Genomic DNA, 17,444 nt, shown 5'->3' with positions numbered 1-17,444 from the left:
GAAAATATTCTGACAGATAATTTCCTGTTCTATCTTTCCTACATTCAATAAACAAAAGAGGAGCAAAACCAAGACTTTACCTGATTTGTACCTGATCAGAACTGCATTTAGAAGCAAAGGAGATGAAGAACTACTTTTTTAAATTTAAAAGAAAAAGGAGCATTCACCTATCTCAGAGAAACAGAAACTTTTTAGAATGGCTAATTATCAGCTTTATCCCTACTCCTCAAGCATATTTCTTCTTTATGCTATGGATTGTTACAAAGCTGTTTTAAATCCTGTTCACATCCTCTTAAACAATAGCTAGAAGGGCAGGACTTACAAATAAGTTCCTCATTTGAACAGAAGTTTAACACAGATATTGGGTCATTTTTTTATATTTAAAAGGTTTCAGATAAACCAATGCATTCCACGCAGATGGCCAAAGCATAATGCAAGAACATCAATTCAGGGCTCACCTGAAGCTAATTTATATCCTCTCTGCCAAAGGAGTCCAGCCTTCCTTACTTGGATCTGACCTTTGCACAATAGCTCAAAAGCTGTGTTTAAAAAAGAAAAATAATATTTGAAAATAGGAATTTTTCAGTTTCTCTTCTTTTCTGTGACTGTCTCTGTTAAAGGGAACAGAAGCAAAAAGTAACACAACAGTCCTCCACATTTCAATCCTACTTGAAATAAGAATTAATAAATGTCTGTTAAGCATATTTATGTAGGTCAGAATTCACAACAACAAAAGCATAATTAGCAGATAAGAGAGATAGTAAACAAAACCCTTTCTCTTACTTCTAAGTATTCCTATGTAAACTGACACCTTTAAAATTATTTTAGTTCCTGATGACCCGAAATTTGGAAACCAGAATTTTTCTTCCTAAAAGCTTAGAAAGGCATTTAGACATTTAAATCCATTAGAAACAAGGGTGTAGAAAAATTATCTGATTATTTTGATTCTTAAATCCAGGAGGATCTGATTCAAGATCAGGATTCAGGAGTTATAAAATGATACACCCCACTCAATGACCAATACTTCCAATGCCTGCATTGCTAGAATATTTTGTTTTCCAGTATACAATTGTTAAAGATTTTTCTCATATGCTCTTTCTATATAGGTGTAAAAGACTCAACAATCTCAAAATATTTTAAATAAGAATTTATCTGTTCTAAAAGGGGTTAGAACTATAATTAAATGAGTTAATTTTTCTCCAACACCTCTGTTTAAAACCCTTCTATTACATGGTTATATTTAGACTTTAATAATTAAGCCAACTATTTTTGTGGAAGACTAAGAAGGTAACTGGAATATAATAATGTTAATCATAAAATTTGGCCAAATTCATATACATTAGAAAAAGCTAACATGCTGTATCTCCTGAGAACTATGCAATCTTATATAGTAGAGGTATCTTATAGGTAGACTTGGAATATGATTCTTAACATTTTCTAACAGTTTACTGTAGTTATTTTTTTAATTTGAAATAATTTTCAAAGTCTCTAGAAAATTTATACCTGGCTAGATTTATGTTTTATTTGTAATTTACAAGGAAAAACTTTTAATTAGTTAGTTTGCATGCTGATCATATTATAAACATATAACCACCCTCTCTAAAAAATAAGAATTTGAACAGCAAGGAGATCAAATAAGTCAATACTTAAAGAAATTAATTCAGATTTTTCACTGGAAGGTCAAATACTGAAGTTGAAGCTAAAATACTCTGGCCACATAATGAGAAGAGAGGACTCACTGGAAAAGACCTTGATGCTGGGAACGATGGAAGGCAGAAGGAAAGGGGACAGCAGAGGAAGAGATGGTTAGAGAGTGTCATGGAAACAATGAACATCAACTTAGACTTTGAAAGACAGTAGAGGATAGAAGGGTTTGGCATATAATAGTCTGTGGGGTCACAAAGAGTTGGACATTAGTGAAAAATAACAACAAAAGTTCATCTTTTCCTCATGGAAGTTGAGTTTGAAAGCTTTGAAAACTTAGGCCTTCTTTTAAAAATCTGGAAGGTTTTCAACCAAAAGTACTTAACATCTCCCAAACTAGAAAACTTTAAAATGTTTAGAAAGTGACCATTCTTTGACCCAATTTAAAGCAAACTATACAAACATTATAGTCCAGAACAGTTTGCCTATGGTAAAATGGTTAAGGAATGTGTTCTGGTAGCAGAGTTAATAAATATAATGCACAGTACATTGATTCTCAGTCTATCATAAGATCCTTGAAGGAAGATAGTATAGTAAGTTTTGTTTTTTGTTTTTTGTCTCTATAGGGATTATTTAATTTTTTGTATTTTTGTATTTTAATTTTTTTTTGTATTTTTATCCCCAGTGGCATGAAGAATGTGTTCAATGGGTCTACCTTGGTAAAATGGATGGAAAGCTGGACCTGGAATCAGGAAAATCTGAATTTAATCCTACACTTAAGATAACAACTGAGTGATCATGGAAACATCATTTAATATCTCTGAGAATAATAATTATAGCATCTACCTCACATAGATGGCATGAGGCTCAGATTATATAAGGTATTATGGTGCTGTACCTGCATAAATGTTAGCTATTATCAATTATTGAATTGAATTTTCAAAAAATTTGAATATAATAAGACATATTTAAAGGTATTTATAGCAAACACAATTTAATCATTTTGTCAGGGATCCTTCCACAAAAGTCTTATGCCACTCAATGACTTCATTTCAAAGAAATGACCTCTGCTTCTCAAAAGCTGTGCCACTGGACTGAAAACTCCAGCACATTCTACCATGCAGAAAAGAGCTCAAGGATGACCCCAGGAACTGACTGAATCTATTTTCTATGGACCAGCCTACAAATAGTAGAGAGGTGCATTGCCAGGAAATTAACTACTTGTCAATGAAACTCTTGAGGATGTCAACCCATGGAACAATGAAAAAAATAGCCCTTAGTCTTATGCACCCAGGTCCTTTTTTTGCAATTTGATGGCAAAGTTATGGAAAAGGGTACAGCAGGTACTTAAGATCACAGTTTTTAGAACAAGAAACTTTAATTTGACACCTGTTACTCTAAATCCTTGTCTAAGTGGACATATTTCTAGAGGGGTCAAATCAAATCAATCTTGACATTTTTCCTATAAACACAACCAAAAGAAAGAAGAAAGTTATGGAGGAATGACTCACAGATGCTCCTTGGAGAAGCAAAGAAAGGATTTGACAGAGTAAGTTTTATCATATACAAAAATGCTACATGAAATATTATTTCATTTGATCATCCTGTATTAAAGTAATAATCAATATTTGTAAAAACACTACTATAAAGCAGTTTCTCCTCTAATTTTAGCTGCATTGATTTTGTTTCCCAAAAGAACCTTTAAAAATTTACATAATCTGAGTTGTCTATTTTATGTTTCATTATTTTTTTCTTTTTTTATGTTCTGTACTGTCTTGCCTTCTGACTTTGCTCATATTTCATGTCTCTTTTAATCTTACCCATTCTTTAAAGATCTTACCTATCAGATGCAGTTTCCTTCTCTTTAGAATATCCTTCCTGACTCAAAGTAGTGTCATGATCAGGTAAAATTATATATGCCCAAGCACCTTTTTGGTTTGTTTTTTTTTTAAAATCAAAAAAGCATCAGTTAGCAACAATTTGCCTTCTCTTTTCCTCTTTCAGAAGCCTATTCATTGAATGCGTATATCTCACTCAAAGTGAGAATGTGATAAGACCTTAGTCTGAAAGGGCGAGGGTCTCACATTGCATCCTGGGCCATCTCCAGTTATCCTGATGAATATCAGGCCACTGGACCCAGATGGCTCAGGAGAAAAAAGTGAGGTTGTTGACCTTGCACAGCCCTCCCTCACTCAAATCAAAGTCAACTGCAAGTCATGTCATCATCTTGATGTCATGGTCCTCTTCGAGAATGAAGGACAAATACAACCACAACAACTATAAAATAATCATTAACTTATGTACTAACATCAGTTGTTAAAGAAAACATAATAGAGAACTTCTGTGAAGAACTTGGTAAGACCAGCATGATCAAATCAATATACACTATGATACCTGGTGACTTCAAAGGTGGGAAAAGGTGAAAACAGAAGGAAACATATAGAAAAGTATGGTTTAGGAGAATGAAATGAGAGAGAACAAAGACAGATTTCACAGAATGCTTTTGACACTATATCATATCTATATAAGTTTTCTTCAAAAAAGTACTTATAGGCAGTGAATGTGGTGAATAGCAAACAGTATCACTAAGAATCAAACTGAATACTTTTAACAGACAGAAAGAAACTATCATGGACATGGGAGTTAAACGTGAATTAGCTGTCTATGCAGTCAGACAAATTATCAAAGCAAAGATTAGAATTTATAATAAGTAAGAATATTAATGAGAAAAGACAAATTGTATCGTTAAAAAGATTTAACCTTAAATTATCTAAATTAAACTATTGAAAATTTTAAAAAGAGAAATTGATAACAGAATTGACATTGACACCTCTGATAATTTCATCCAGAGATTAACTCTATATAATTAATTGCTACCAGAAGGAAAAGAAGAGAGCCTAGAAAGTGCCTTATTAAGCAAACATTTGATTTTCTTGCCAAATGGAGAGAGAAGCCTTTCTGAAGCAATGTCTGATTGGAATATAAACTCATCTGTAAAATCTTATGAAGAAGGATAATGCAATTATGAGTAGTATCAATGCATAAGACAGAGAAAAACAGTGAAAGACAAAGTCAACCTAAAGAAGGCTTTAGTATAATAACTAACTTAGCAAGATCATTCTGGGAATTTTCAAGGATAAAAACTGAAAAAAGACTATGAACAGAAAAAAATGGAAAAGATTTATAAAAACTACAACAACAAGCTATTTTCTCCATTAAGGACAATGGAACCACTACACATAGGTCCTAAAATCACAGTCCCTTAAGTTCTTAAAGAGGAAGTAGGAAGGACGCTAAAGAAAATAGACAGGCAAATCTGCCAGAATGGAACAAGTATATTAAAAAGAGATCCTTGTTGGAAGAAATAGAATTGTGGAGGCATGGAAGGATTAATTTACAAAGTATCCAAAGGAAGAGAAGACACCAAAGTCATGGAAAGAAATATCAGATGTTATGAATTTAAAAAAAAGGGGGGGAGGACTAGGAAAACTTCAACTATTGACATGTGTGCCTACTATTCAAAATCTTTATGAGGGCCATCTATACCCAAATTGAGGGCATCATTGGTTAATAAGTTCACAGACTTTCACAAGCAATATTCAATGATGGATTATATATTCACTATGTCACAATTAAATTAAAGGTATAGAGAACATAAGATCCCATTATTCTTATTATATACAATTTTTTTTAAGCTAGCAAATTAAAACACTTTTACAGGCTCTTTTACAACAAGATTTCTTTCATTCATATATGAGTATTATACAAGATTCCTTGAGAGACATAACAGAAATAATCCTGTTCAGTGACCCTCTTATCATAAACATCAGATAACTCTAAAACAGGAATAAGTACAATCATTAAGGGTGTTCACTACTGGGATCCAGCACAGAGTCAGAGTCAAAGTGGATGGTGAAGTCCTCCAAATATTCTGGTTGGCAAATAAAGAAATCCTTCTTCACTCAAAGGAGTTTGGCGTGATCATCAACACAGAAAAGACTGAGTGAATGAAACATTTCTACTGCCCACATTACAACATGCATAGAGCACCTGTATGTATATCTGGGATAGACAGTAGAGATGGACTGTGAATTGGGCCCAGAGCTGGACAGGAGCAAGAAAGGAGTCTGGTTTGACTTTCAGAAACCAAAAAGTTCCTTTAATTATCCCAAACTTCCCATGGAAGTAAAAAAAGGTTCATCTTTTAAATACCAGGGCAGTACAGTGGTGGAGTGGGATAGGGTTCTGGGCATAAAGTTAGGAAGACTCATCTTGCTAAGTTCAAATCTGCCCTCAAATACTTATTGTGTGACCCTGACCAAGTCACTTGGCCCTGTTTGCCTCAGTTTCCTCTTCTGTAAAATGAGCTAGAGAAGGAAATGGCAAACCTCTCTAGTATCTCTGTCAAGAAAACCCCAAATGGGGTTACGAAGGAAAATAACAACAGTAATGATGAGGTATGGAAATGTAATTTCTGCCTATATGTTTTGTCACTTTGTAACATCTTTGCAAAGTGGGCTATCATAAAATATTTTTTTAATATAAGGCAATGGAAAAAGGACAATTCTGAGCTTCTCTAGTATATCAGAGAACTGTTAAAGGTGGAGCATAAGGACAAAAAGTCCTATTAATGTACCCCAGACAGTTCAGTAAATATTGCAACCAAGGGGAATGTCTCATTAGGGCATACTTGGGTAGTAATTCAAACAAGCACATAGAGACTTGGAGTGGGTGGCTCCTGAGCATGTGTTACAGATGTCCCTTCCTTCATCCCCTCTCAAAAACCGTCATAATTTCATAGCATGAACAACTATACTCTAACTCCTTCCTGTTGACCAGATGATGACATACTTAGGTTTGTACTACATGGTAACAAAAACTATTTTAATTGGCTATTGAGTCAGAATTTTGTGGGTGATTGCTGACCCTGCAGGCTCTCCTGTCTGGCCAATTTTGAGTGAGTTTTGGCCACCTGACCACAAACCATGAGGTAAAGAATTCCTAGGCAAGCCTATGCCCAGGATGAGGCTCCTTCCCTTTTATGAGTTCTTTCTTTTGGTATATGTAGACCTCATGAGAATTCAGAAAGCTCTTCCTGGGCACCTGATCATCCTGTTACCAGCTACTGGAGAGGTTTTAGGGTCAAGAACAGGAGAAGACAGGCTGAAAGTCTCCTGCAGAGAGACAGACCATCAGAAAGAAAGAGCACACAGTGTCAATCAGGTTGCACTTAGGAAGGGAAAATATAAAATGGCTAATTAGCCCTTGCAGAGAAGCTGTTTGCAAATATACCAATGAGTCTTGAATATCCACCTCCCAACTGATTATTCTAGTACTAATAAGTTATTAGAATATACCATTCTATGATTCTTTATTGTTTACTATCCCATTTTTTGTGTAGGAATAAAACTACCTGTTCCATATCTGATTCATGTTTGTACTCTGTGTACTTTTTTTTAAACTTTCTCCTCTTTCAGGGGAGAAACCAAAAGCCTGAACCAAAAATAGAATTGTCCTAAATTAGCCAGTGTGGGGCATGGTAGAATAAGAAGCCTACTTCCCATATTGTTAGGTCAACCTGGGCAAACCACAAAGGCAGGTAAAGAACAGGGATTGGACATATGTTACCAGCCCCTGGGGTTTCAACCCAGCGATATGTTGCTATTCACTGTTCTAGATGACTATTTGCACTACTCATAATGTCAAATACTTAACTACAGTTCCCCACTTATATTTTATGTTGCTAAATTTATACATAGACTCCTTGGCCTTGAAAAAAGATTGTAATATTTTCAAAATTTGTAAAATAAGATTACCTTTGCCAAATTTATTAACTGCTAACTTTCTAATATAAATGATACTAATTTAATGTGAATATTTGCAACATTAAAATTTGTGATGCAATTAAATTTCATACACATTTCCCTTGCTAAGATCGTAACAACACTGTGTATCCATAGGGAAATATCTCCATAGGAGAGTAACTGGCACTCAAGAAATGTTTGAGAGGTGGTCTGTCACAGTGGCCTTAGAATCATGAATACCTGAGTTCAAATCCCTCTTCAAACACTTACTTGCTAATCATGTTACACTGGGAAGGTTACAACTTCTCTGAGCCTCAGTTTCCCCATAACTATTATGGAATTAATGGTACCTACCTTACAGTCTTGTTATGTGGGCCAACTGAGACAATGTGTAAAGCATCCTGCAAATTTCAAAAGTCTCTATAACCTTGAGATATGATTTGTTGAGCTTAATTTGTTAAATAATAGTTCTTTCAAGGAAGGTGTATGAATACTACAATCACAGGAATCCTGAATATACTTGTCACTATAACATATAATCATTCAGGTTGAAAAGAAGTCAATTCAACCCTTTGGGTGGAAATGTAGGGGAAAAAAAACTCCATCCTTTTCTCAGATATACCTTTGTTAACCTCTCCTTTTGCCAGATTTGCAGCATGTTAAGGCTGTTGCTTTCCTTAGCCTTCCAAGGACCAAGAATGCCTGCTCATTGTTCACAGTTAGTTTCCACTAGCGTGTGACAAAAACAGCTAGCTGGCTAGTCAGCCTCCGTCAGTGTCTATTTATGGCAAAATGTCAAAAAAAGAATGCCCTGCATTTGTGGTTCAACAATAATGAACATGGCTAAATCTGAAAATTTAACAAAAGAAAGTGAACAGCTTTTTAAATTCTGAAGAACATTAGATTCTGGTGTCCTTTTTGTCCTGATTCTTGTGGCTTTAACACTCTGAAAAGACCACCTGTTGGGCAGCCATTTTGCGATTGTATTAAATTCAGTGATTGCATAAAAGAACACTTTTCAAAATAACCCAGCATTATTATTCACTTATTTTATAGTAAATCTGCATTCAAAACCTGTAGTAGAGTCTGAGGCTTTTTTCTTTAGTGAAATTTAAAGCTGTAAGTTTGCTGCAAATGCATATTTAACTGCAGATGCAGGATTTTATGGTCAAAAGTGTTATGCTTGCACTTAAAAATGAGATCAAGTAAACATTTGATATAGCAATTATTAGGGCATCTACATGTCGAAAAAAAGTTAAGCCGTTCAAAGTGATGCACAGAAGAGAAAACCCCACAGGAAGCGACACAGATTGATAGCCAATGATTATCAGGCTGGAAATAATATAATGGATGAAAATATTGTTGTCCATTAAAAGAAAAAGCTTCCCCTCAAAGGTCCCAAAGCATTTTTACTGGTAAAATAATGTCAAACCTGCAAATAAGAGGAAATCCATGTTAGAGCACATAGGCTTACATAATCATACATGTTAGAATTTCACATTGATTCCAATGTAAATAAAAATTCCTAGTCAATTTTAACTGATTAAAGTTTATGAAAATTACAAATAAAGTAAAAGGAAATGATAAGAACAGAAGATAAATAGCAGGTCCTAGAATGAAGACTATGTGATGCCATGTGAATCATGTTAATGAGTTTAAAAAATAAACATGGTAAATATTTTCATTTTCCTAATCATTAGAATGAATATGAAAACATTTGACACATGATTTCCTCTATTTTTAGACTAGAATACTATATAGATTAGCTTTAAAAACCAGGATTTGTAATTATGTAGTAGCCTCAAAAGCAAAATCAGTGAGATAACATACATAGAGCACTTTGCAGTCCTTAAAGTGTCATCTGCTTTATAATTATCAATAAAACATTTTCTAAATGTTGACAAAATTAAGCAAATTATCTTGTTACTTGTTTATTATTGTTTCAAAATATTTTTATCATAGCCATTCCTAAGTTTTCTGAGATGTCTCAATATTCAGTCTTGCTGGTGATATGATTTCATTCTCTTCCTTTTGTAATGAAGTATTGTGAGCTTTCTTTCAATTATTTTACAGTTACAAGTGTTAATGAATTAAATTTCAGTGGTGAAAGAAAAAGTTGGATTGACTTTAACTAAGACTATTTCTATATATTTTATTGTTAGAATAAATCTAAAGAGTTTTTGTTTTGTTCCTACAAATTTTGCCTTTATACCTTCAACTTCTATGTATTCTGCAGAATAAAATGTTATTTTACATTGTTATATCAAATGAGAATGAGGAGGAAAAATAAATTCAATGGCTATAAGCTTCATTTTTCAAAGTGAAAAGACTATTTAAATTTAAATACATATGCTTTAAAAACAGATCACATTTGTAAAGAAAATCCATTTTGGTAAATGTGAAATTCTTACACTATTCTCTTTCATACAGACAGACATGGTATTTGTTTTTTGTCACGAAATTAAATCAGTTAAATTATGTAAGACCTGTGTAAGCAAATTACAGATCTTGCATATTATAAACTCTGAAAATTGATTTTAATCTTGAATAAAGACAATTGTAACCATTAGATATAAATTAAGACTTTACTTCTAATAAAGATGCAGATTTTTATATCTTCTCAAGTTTCATCATGTCAAAGCAGTGTTAGATGCTTTCTGTTTTTGCTGTCATTACAAGAAATTGGAGTCAGTGTGTCACAGTGAGCCTTAGAACTAGGAAAATCTAGGTTCAAGTGTCTCTCTGACACATATTGGTTTTGTGACCCTTGACCTATTTAATGTCTAGGTAACTTTAAGTACAGAGAAGATGCTGACCTGCATTGGTACCTGGGAATTCCCTCTACTGCCGAAATCACAGATCAAGTCACAATCCCTATCATAAGAGGAAACATCGCAGGTTTTTGGTAGCATGATAGTTTTGTCTCATTCACGCTTCAGAGTCAGAAACAGAGAATGATGATTTTAAAATATGATCGAGTGAAAAAAGGTGCAGAGATAGAGATGAATTAGTAGATAGGGAGGGGTCTAGAGATGGAATGACTTCACAAGTATTCAAATTTTTCAGAGCATCAGAAAAAGCATAGACACATATAAAAATAATAAATATTTTCCCAGCTAGATTGAGAAACTCAAAATGTAAATCTTTCTCTTCTCCCTCATATTTGGATTCCTAAAGATTTCTGTATATTTTCATTTAATATCAAATGCCACTTAGCAGAATAGTACTTATCCCTAAAATAGACAAAATAAAAATAAAAGGCATAATTCCATGTTGAAATCCTGTTAGAATCTAATGTTAAACTGTTCTTAGAAATTAGTGACTTTGTCAAGAAAACTTAAATTTTGTAGTTATTTCATCATATAAGATGAAAAATATGTCTTCTACAAAGGAAAAAGTAGTTTCTGTGGAACTCAAAATAAAGACAAAATTAAATAATTTAGGGTAAATTAATTCATGGGCTTGCTGTTTGCTAAAAAAGAAACTGGTACAATCTAATCAGAATTATGGAAACTTGAGTCTATGAGGTCAAAATGGCTCAGGTTTGAAAAAAAAGAAATATATTCTCTAAGGCTGACACAATATACCTGGAATCCCGAGGGTTAATGAGAGGTAAGCAGGTGAAGGGGAAGATGAGATGAAAGAAATAAGAGAAACTGAATAGATGAAAGAAATGATTCAATGGGAAGTATTGTTGGTCACAGCTAGATATCAAAAACAAAACTAGAAAAATGAGAACTGCTTTAACATGAGAAAGAAATTTTTTTTTTAAAAAATGAATGTATACCACATAGTAAAAAGAAAAAGAAAATAAGAAATAATAAAAAGGCTTTCAGGCTTACTACAGAACATGTGTATGAAGAAATAAAGCAAGCAATGAAGAAAGGAAGCAGTGAAATTGAAATTTCCTCCAAAGGTATCTCCTGAAGAAGGCTTCATTGTACCTTCCCTTTCACATCAAGAATTTAATTTTGCATTCCCTTTGTCTGTCTCAAGGCACACTTGTAGTTTATTTCACATTGATTTCTTTTTCCTTTAAAGTCACTATTATTGGCTAAGAGAAAAGAATAAAAAAGAAGTCCTTGCCTAATCTCACTTTTGGCCTCGAATTAAGGCAAATATGAAGACCCAAAATAATTTGGACTCACTATCTTTTCCTTTACCACACCAGTAGTAACTCTCACTAGACTGGATTCCTAGATGAATGCAAAGTATGTCACAGGATGGTAGGAAATAATTCTTATAAATCTATTGTTTATCTTCTATCACAAATTGAAGTAAATAGGTCAACTTCAATCAAATAGTAAAGTCTTAACATGTACCTATCATTAGCTCATAAAACAGAATCTAGAGAGCTGACCTGCTCTTCTTACATCCATAGATTCATGAATGAGTCTAGTCTGGAGACCTTTCTCATTTCTGATCCAAAAGATGCTAGAAAGATCAGATTGACCTCTTATTTGAATAAGAATTGTGCATCCTATCTAGGATAAGTTTACTGGTTTAATTAAATCCACAAAGACCTACCCAAGATTCATATTTTATTTGACTCAGATTTCAGTTTTGGTGTCATAACCTACTCAGTTTCCTCAGGATCCATCAACCTACATCAGATAGCCTTATACTCTAATCTTTAATCCTGAAATCTTGGGGTTGGACCAGAACAGAGATGAACAGGACAGATTACTTATCTCCACCAACAAAATATTCTATACTATTTCTGCTCAATTATTATTTATTTAAATTATTTATGAGAAAGGTGAAAATCATAATTGGAACTAGGAGTAATTACATTTGTTTACAGGGTAACTCTCTGGTTGTCATATTATCTGACTGGAACCTCACTTTATCCCCTTATAAAATGGGAGCAACAGCCTTTGATCACTTCAGAGGTGAATTGTGAGGATTAATAGATCAGGTGCTAGAGACATAGATGTATGAATTACAAGTAGTGGTTTTGTGATTCCTGTGGCGTTAAAGACACTATAATTCAGTTTTTTAAGAACAGAAAATTGTATTTGTGCCCATCACCCACAAATTTCTTCAGGAAATATTTCCTACCCTACTCTAAATTTCTTTCTGGTGCCCATAGCAACCCCATTTGAATGTTGAAATATTACAGCAGGATTTTTTAGAGTTTGCCTACCACCTTGTGCAGAATTCACAACCTGAGCCTTGACATCTGAATTAAAGGAGGTGTACCAACAAATACTGATGTCACCAAACATTTAAATTGTCCAACCTTTCATAAAGGTACATTGCAGAAATAATTTTCGTATTTTTATCATTTCCCCCAAAGTGATAAAGTAGCATACTGCATTTGGGAAGAGCAAACTAACCATATCTTCTTTATAAGTCATTTTACTATTTCTTTGTGTGTGTGTGTGTGTGTGTATGTATGTGTATGTGTGCGTATGTATGTATATGCATGTATATGTATGGATATAGAATTCACATATGTATGTAGATATACATAAATATATACATATGTAATAACTCATGTAAATGTAACTTAAAGAAAATTATTTGCATAATTATGTACCTAGGAAGTTATAAAAAACCTTTTAAAAAATCTCACTTGTATCTTAGGTCATTTTATTTATTAAACTGATGGATACTCATTAAAATACCTCAAGGTATATTCAAGTATAATAATATATTTAACATTTATTTGTTATGCTTTGTTGATGGTTCACAGATGGAGGTTCACTGATGCTAAGCATAAATTGCAACTCTAAGGAAAATCACCTGAGGCCAAAAAATGCTAAAAATTTAAATTGCTTCTAGATTTGATAATAGCTCCTGCCTCAACTTCCTTTTTTCTCATAATAAATCCATGCTGTCCCTGATTTAGGGCATTTATGTTTTCACCTGGTCTCATGACTCCTAGCAGTTTTCTTCCGCCCACTTTGCTTCTTACGGTTTTTCATGATTATGAATAATATCTTATGGTACTCTTGGATTATACATTTCTTCCCTGTCTTCCTTTATTTTTCTAATGGAGATCTCTTTGAAAGTTAAAATCATGCTTCATTTGCACATTCAGGAAGCACTCTAGAATACCAAGTCAATTACAAGAGCCAAAACTATTCCAGAATCCCTTACCCCTGAAATGCAGCTTTTCTTTGAATGACAAGCAATGGCTGTGGGATAGTGTCAAACTGCTAACACTGCATACCTACTTAAGGCAAAGATAAATGAACGCTTTGCTTTGTATAACTATATGGCAATTATTTGGAATAATTTGGAAAGCATCAATTTCCCAAATGGGAATTTGGTCCCCAATACAGAGCCCTGACTTAGGTAAAGAAGTAGTAAAGACCTAAATTTTACACCTTGTCCAAAAGACTGAGAATCATCACCTTAAACTGTGCTGGCGTTGGACTTGGAATGGGGATGGAGGAAAAAGCTGAAACTGCAGTGTTATTAGGAATTATAGGGCAATCTCATTTAAGTTCTGAGCTAGTCTGGTGAGGGTCAGGCACTATAATTTTGGCAGTAAGTTACTATTCTCCCTATGAAAACAGACAAAAAAAAAATCAAGCAAAATGCCTGGGGGAATTTAGGAATGACTCAAGAGAAACTTAAAATCCATCAGTTTCCTATAAGAGCTCTGAGTACTGTAACCCATGCATGATGGCCTTTTCATGTGAAGTGTTCTGTAATTATCTCTGTGACCATGACTTATTTATCCCAAGCAGTTACTAACACAGATATTCAAACAGTTAATGAAACTCTCCCTTCCAAGTGCCAAAGTCATTAGTTCAAGACATTAGGCTTTAAAAACAAAACCATGCCAATCATCCCCAACTCTTATCGCAAACATATAGCATTTATAAAAGTCCTGAGAATATAGTGAAAACTAACAACAATAAATATCATGTATTTTAAACCATCTTCTTGTCCTAGAAAAGTGGGAAACAATGTTTAAGGCTATCATTTCTAATAAAAATCTTACTTCTAAAGATATGTTATAGACTTTGAAATAATCCCAAGTTTTTATGAATATATTATTTTCTTTGAGATATTTGAAGAAAAATGGCCACTACAAAAATATAGGCCATGGCTATGCATGGGACTCTGACACATACTGGATGACCTTAAGCCAATCTGTCTAAGCAACATTTTTAAGTTATAAATTTCAAATTCTTTGTAGATCTTCATTGGTAAATGTGAATTTGCTTACTGAAGGTTACTTAGACCAATGAAATCAGAGGCATGGTGTTCATCTCCTTCTCATCCTGCCCTCCCTGAAAAAAGTGAACAAAAGGGTTGCAGTTGGAGTTTCAATATATAGAGATGAACAGATGCTAGCTTATTTTGTGGGGAATAAGGAGAACAAGCTAAGGAACTTGGGTTTGTTCTAAATTGTAAAATTTCATGTCAATTCTAATATAAAATAATACTGAAACTCTCATTACATTCTCATTTCTTACTTGTGCATGGACTAATGATTGATGAACAGTATCACTTTTTTTTTTCAAAGAAGATATTTGAAATGGGGGGAGGAGTTTGAATTACTACAAAAGGGAAATGAAGATCCTATTAGTAAGTCATCAGTCTAACATGTCATGAGACAGGGCGGTATAGCAGATAAAAGATAATTCATTATTTAATAGCTCGTGACTTGGAGCAAATTATTTATTTTCATTGGAGTTAGTTTCTTCATCTGTAAAATGGAGGGAATAATGTTTTGCCTTATCTCATATAGTTGATATCAGGAACAAATGAGATAACAGACGTGAAAGAACTTTGTAATGGTAGGGTTCTACACAAACATTGTTTGTATTATCATGAAGTGCATCTCACCAAGGCTTTTCTATGATAAAATAAACAAATCTCTGATACTTTCATTTGCACCTGATGTCTCTATAATCTGAAAATTAACTATTCCACCTGTCCAGTCTCACTTAGCAAAATATTATATTAATTCTATACTTGCACTATCACCCTGTCTCATGCCTGGTCACCCAAATGGTGACTTTTTCTGACAGGTGTGATATATACTAATGAGGAAAGAAAGCGTTTACTCATCCCAGGAAGCTCTTACAATGTGGCTGAAAACAGAGCTGGTACAAATTGAATTCTCTGATCAAGCATCGCTTCATTTTATTAGGTTTATTAGGAAAAAAATATGAAAAACGTAAACATTAGAATGTGAAAGTACATTACTTCTTCATAGAATGGGGAACGAATGGTTCAGGACTTCCTCTTACCTTACAGAAAATTGACCCTGATCCACACCTGGGAAAGGGGAATGTCAGTAAGCATTATTAGAGCTAATGAGCAAAAGCAGGGACACCTGGTCTGTAAAGAATTAAGAAAAAAAAAAACTACCTGTTAGTCTGTTGGCATGTGACGACCCAATAAGGCTAAAGAGATTTTGGTGGTGGTGTTTTGTTTTTGTTTTGCTGGGTTTTTTTAAGCAGACCCTAGGAATTTTCTCGTGCCTTCTTTTCTTTAGGGTTGCCCCCCTCCCCCCTTTGTACTTAATGGAGATCTTGAACTGCAGCAGTGTCAGAGCTCAGATGGTTAACATTCACTTCGTGCTGTTTTATTGCATATTACCGCGCGCTCCGAAGCAGCGGGAGCAGATTCGGGCAATTACAATCAAGTCAGGGCACACGCCGAGGCTGAGCAACACGATCATGATGAGGATACTGATGAGGCACTTATCGGAAACCCCACATCATCCACACTCATCAGCCACAACATGTCACCCCAAATGAGGCATCAGCTGCCTTCAAAAGGCTCATTGCACAGTGTTGATCGCTTCCCTCGGACCCACTTTTCATTTTGCGGTCAGGTCTGGGTTCAAACAGCAGCTGACTGGCAAGAGGCAGCTTTTCCCCTGGAGTCAGGCTTTGTCCTGGGATCTTGGGGGCGGGGGTGGCAGGACTGCGGGGAGTGGGTTGGGAAAGTGAGTGTCCGGTTCCATCTCTCCCCAAGAGGCATCTCCTTCGGAGAAGGGGCCATTGATTAATTTCAAGCACTAGCAGACACACACGCACACACACACAGAGACTATTGGGAAAAGGAAATACAGTAAGGAACATTTCACAAATATTCCATCATCCTTAAAATAGCGACAGGGTGGGACTACTACACCTCTCAAACCTCAAACTTCCAGGAAAGTCAATTTCAGATCCAGCCCCACAAGAGGAAGCCAGGAAGAACCATTCAACTGATGACACTGGTAACACTTTTTTCAAGCTTTGATTTTTTTAGCTACTATTTCTTAGGCATTGTGAGGGAAAATGGTCATTGAATATTTTCAATCAGATTTAGCATTAGCTCCTTAAAGCTCTGGTTCTCCCCTCAGCTTTGTTTTAGGAGGCCATAGTGATATTGCTTAAAATTATTCCTTTGTACATTGGATTAATGCAGCTTTCAAAATACTCACCTGCTGAGAGCATCTAATTATTTTTGGTACTTTTTTAGATCCACACTATCCCATTAGGGGATATTTCCCTCACTGGCACAAGCTGCAAGGCCCTCCACATCCTCCTATAACGTGAAGTTCTTGTCCATGTTTTTTCCATAAATCTTCCATAAAGAAACTGTTCAACAAACTGGAAGCCTCCCAGTTTATGAAGGATACCCATATTCTATTCAGTATGTTTATCTTTTGTCTTTCATTCAGGATACATGACTAGCCCTTCCACTTCCTATTCTGGTGTCACTTGTCCTTGATAATATTCTATATATCACTTCTTTTGCATAAGTCGTTGTTGGAAACATGCTGGAGCCTGCTTACATGAACCATGCATTCTTACAGCTCTTTGTATTCATTCGTAATAGCTCTTCTGAGATAGTGGTGTGTCCTCCTTCATAACCACATAACACTGGGAGAATGTTGGCATTCAATATATGGGCTTTTGCAGCAAGAGAGAAACCCTCTTATTCTGGTCAAATTGCACATAACATTGAAGCAATTTTTAAAAAAGCAACTTTGTAATTTTAGGGGTCATCAGACCAATACATATTTAGTATCTA

Source organism: Notamacropus eugenii, chromosome 1 (assembly GCF_028372415.1).
Source record: "Notamacropus eugenii isolate mMacEug1 chromosome 1, mMacEug1.pri_v2, whole genome shotgun sequence".
NCBI classification, from domain to species: domain Eukaryota; kingdom Metazoa; phylum Chordata; class Mammalia; order Diprotodontia; family Macropodidae; genus Notamacropus; species Notamacropus eugenii.
This window is presented reverse-complemented; position numbering follows the sequence as displayed.